The sequence below is a fragment of the Oratosquilla oratoria genome, chromosome 1 (assembly GCF_046742065.1).
Source record: "Oratosquilla oratoria isolate Oo_2021 chromosome 1, ASM4674206v1, whole genome shotgun sequence".
NCBI lineage: Eukaryota > Metazoa > Arthropoda > Malacostraca > Stomatopoda > Squillidae > Oratosquilla > Oratosquilla oratoria.
Window position 1 is genome coordinate 101,789,633 of NC_134777.1, and position 4,343 is coordinate 101,793,975.

Sequence of the window (4,343 nt, forward strand, 5' to 3'; positions counted from 1 at the left end):
GGCATCCATGAATTCTCTTTTGTTTAGGCTGAATCCCATCTTCCTATGCCATTGCTATCTTTCTTTTCATACTATTCAATAGCTGATCTAATAGAGTGCGAAGCTTCTCCTTCTGCCTCACTTCCCTTCCTTTTGATATATTTCTTTTGATTTCTCTTATTTCCTCCACGTTAGTCTCCTTATGTTGGTCTTGTGAAACGATGTTGTTTGTCAGGGAGGACGTGAGTTTCAGAGAGTTTTGGTGTTATATGTTGGCAAGGTTTAGTGGGTTTGAGATGCCTAACCCTCCCATTCTTGGAAGTTCAATAAGTTTTCTTTCCTTTCATTTGGTGTCCGTCCGTTGTTCATGGCCGGAATTAGCTCTCTTCTGATAGTTTTTTTTTTCAAGATGGCTTAATAGTTCGGTGATTTTCTGTACCGTCCTTAAAATGTAATTCCACTTATATTTAACACCATATATGATTGCAGCATATGCTGCCTGCGGTTCAGCCTTTGCAAAGTTGGCTAGTAGCCTAACTTCCGCCACCCATTCGTTAACTTTATTTTTGATATATTGCTTTTTGAATTATTCAGAACCTATCACTGCACCGTTACCTTCACTTCACTATTTTCAAAGAGGTTTTTGGCTTCGTCAAAGTAATCTGGCTTCACTATGACAGACTTCTTTGCATTCGGGATATAACCCAAGTCCGGACCGTGTGTCTGCACCAGATCCCACCACTTTTTTACGTCCGTTACTTTCCCTGCCCCCGTGAGATCCTCTGCATATGCTACTTGTTTAACCTTGGTGTCTTCATGTATTATCCTCTGCTGCAGGTGCATAAGACCAAGCGCGTACATTGCCATGGCCACCGGGTCTCCCTGAGTGGTGCCTTCCGATGATTGGATGACCTCCACTTTCGTCTCTTTCTTCTCAACTCTGTTGGTGACGAATAGCTTTGCTGGTTCTCTGTATGTGTTCTCCACATACTTGGCCAAAACTGGGCACTTGATTTTGATATTGTGTATAGTAGCCTCTCTATTTATGTTGTTGAAGGCGTTGGATGCATCGACTAATAAGACTGCTTCGCAGTCTGGTTCCTCAAATATCCTCCTCATGGCGTGAATTGCCGCCTCGCAACCTGCCTGTTGCCCCGCACACACCTGAAGGTTGCCAGCCGCTTCTCGCACCTCGTCCTTTGCGACTTCCATGATAGCTTTCCCTATTATTATTCTCATTGCCTCACCTATACCAGCTATACCAGTTAGACGACAGCCAGGTTTCTTATCCAACAGGATAAGTCTGCACGCTGTATATGCCTCAAGGTGCTGACAGTCTGTTACTGCCACTAGTACCACTCATATTCCCTTTGGTTTTCCTTTTCTCCCTCCTCAACCAAAATGAATTTTGTTCCATTTCCTACTCTTACTCCTCTTAGTCCTTTTCCTCCTACAACATTCACCCCCACTACTCTTCTTCTTCCTCTTTCTCGCACTTCAGTACTTTATTCACTTCCTTCTTTTGTAATGTCAAGCCTTTTCTTTTCTTTTTCCACTTTAGGGTTAAAGTATTCCTGTGCCCCCGGCCCGTGTCTCCTTTGCTGTGCACCCAAGACACAAGGTTGGTTGCATCCTCATTCTTTCTTTCCCTACCTCCTTTTCCTCCACCCAACTCCACTTCCCTCCCCCCCTAACGGTAAGTCCCTCCACAGAGTCCACCCAGCTCTCATGATCTCTCTCCTCAACTCTTACCAATTGATCCCAACTCTTTCTGTTTCTCTACCGATCTCTCTCCATTTCTATTTTTTTCTATCACTTATCTTCTTTACCCTCTCTCCCTTTCCCCCTCTCTCCCTCCCCTTCGTTTTCTCCTATACAAGTACTCCTCTTCCTGTGTTAAATTCGCTTTAATTTTCATCTTTTATCTCATTTTATCTTCGCTCGCTTTCCTCTGTTGCCCCCCAATTATTTCCTCTTGTTCTTCTTTTTTATCTCCTTTTCTTTTTTCTTTCCTTATTCTCTCTCTCTCTCTCTCTCTCTCTCTCTCTCTCTCTCTCTCTCTCTCTCTCTCTCTCTCTCTCTCTCTCTCTCTCTCTCTCTCTCTCTCTCTCTCTCTCTCTCTCAAGCTCTCTCATCTCACCTCTCTCCTTCTCCTTTCCACCCCTCCATTTCTCCTTTTCCTCATCTTTTTTCTTTCTTGTCTCCTCTTTTCTTCTCGTACGTCTTCCCTTCTCTTTTTTGTTTTCTCTTGTTCTCTCACCTTCTATTCTCAACTCTTTTCTCCCTTCTTTTCTTCTCTTATTTCCTTTCCCATTCCTCCTCTTCTTTCTTCTCTTATTCCTCTTTCTCCTCCTCCTCCTCTTCCGCCTCCTCCTCCTCCTCCTCCTCCTCTTTCTCCTCCTCCTCCTCCTCCTCGTCCTCCCCTACTCTTCGTAATGTTCTGTCTTACTTTTTCATCTTTCATCTCAGCCACTGTAACACATTAGGGCCTCACCTCGCCCGGGACTTCATTTCTTTTGCTCCCTCGTCGATTCACCCGTGCAAATACCATACTTTGCATATCTTTTTTTTTTTGTCAACGCCCCTTGCTTTTATTCGGCAGACGGATGAGTGATGGGGGGAAAGGGAAGGGGGAGGTGGAAGTGTTTTGGTGATAAAGAGGAATGAGGGTGGAGAGAAAGGCTTGAGTAGGTGAGGAGGGGGACAGGGAGGGTTTTCTGGGAGTAAAGTTGAGGGATGGGGAAGGGGATTATAGAAATAAACTTAGGGAGAGGGAAGGGCAGGGGGAGGGGAGTGGGAAGGAGGAAGGGGGAGGGAAGGAGGAAGGGGGAGGGGGAAGGAGGGAGGGAGAGGGAGCGGGGGAAGGGGAAGGAGGGAGGGGGAGGATTCAAGTGCTGTTTATAAATCGTTCCAGATCGAGCACCAGTTCATTTGTTGATTCCCTATTCCTCCAGTCCGGACCATCAGTGGGCAGCCTGAATAAAGTTGTTCAACGCCTTTGTTGCCCAAGGAGTCACACACAGCTGAATGAAATCGCCCTCAGTATAGGCAGAACGGGGGTTCATCCCTCTGTCTTTAATCCGAATAGAATCGCCTGGCATAAAAAAAACTTCAAGAAATATCGTTGTGAGGAGGTTAAATGAAATACCCTTCGCCTTCTTGCCACGAAGTAAGCTTAATAAAATCGTCTGGCGCAGGTCTGAACCAAATCTGCAGTGAGCGTTGTGGTAGAAGAGGCAATGTGCAAAGGGCGACCGCAATAGCCGTGAGTTCCTAATGATGGGGGAGGGGGGGGGTGTCCAGTCAACAACTGATCGAAACCTTTCTTTCCTCCCTTCTTTCCTTTCGCTCCCTCTTCCCATCCTTTTTCAATTTCCTTTCCTCTTTCTGTTCTTCCTTTACTCATTTCTCGTTTACTTCCCTCCTTTCTTTCTTTCCTCCTTCCCTCTCTCCTTCCTTCCTTTCCTCTCTCCTTCCTTCCTTACTTTCTTCCTCTCTTCCTTCTTTTCTTCCTTCATTCCTCCCGTCGTTCTTACCTTCCTTTTTTCCGTATTTTCTTTTTTTCTTCCTTTTCCTTCCTCCCTCTTTCCCTCCTCCCTTCCTCCCTCCCTCCCTCCCTCCCTCCCTTCATTCCTCCCTCCCTCCCTCTCTTCCTCCCTCCCTTTCTTCCATTCCTTCCTTCCTTCCATTCCTTCCTTCCTTCCTTTCTTCTTCCCTTTCGTCCTACCTCTCTTTCTTCCGTTCCTTCCTTCCTTCCTACCTTCAATCCTCTCTCCGTTTCTTCCTTTCTCCACTTCCCCTCTCCTTCCCATTCTTTCTCCCTAAGTCCATATACCTGGAGGCTTTGGCACGGTCTTTGGCTCTTTTCTATCCTCTTGTTTCTCCAAGAAGTCATCCTGGCTCCCCTGAATGTGCCCTTTGTGTTCCCACATTCTACCCCGTGGGTGCTCCTTGGGTCTCCTTACTTTGTCATTCTTTTTTTTACCCCCTAACTACCCTGCAGAGCCTCCTTGTCACCCTCACTTTCCTTCGTAAGAGCCCCACTTCCTACTTACCTTCTTTTCTTTACTTAAGTTTTCTCATGATTTCACCCACAACCCTTCTTTATCCTTTTCTTTAATCTTCCTTCTACTATCCTTCCTCCTCCTTTTCGTCCTCCTCATCACCTCATTCTTTGTTATCCTCGCCATCTTCCTCCTTTTCATTGTTCTTTTATCTTCTTTCTACTATCCCTCCTCCTCCTTTTCGTCTTCCTCCTCACCGTATTCTTTGTCATCCTCCCCGTCTTCCTCCTTTTCCTTGTTCCTCCTCCTACCTGTCCCTCCTTGTCTTTCTTCAAGATGCCGTCTTCATTTTCCTCCTCT

General features: G+C 46.0%; 1 pseudogene; it reads right to left on the bottom strand.

Annotated features, from left to right (window-relative positions):
* LOC143029203 (uncharacterized) overlaps positions 1 to 3,911 on the bottom strand; it is a 94,077-nt pseudogene extending 90,166 nt beyond the window's left edge.
* Positions 3,912 to 4,343: the final 432 nt, after the last annotated feature.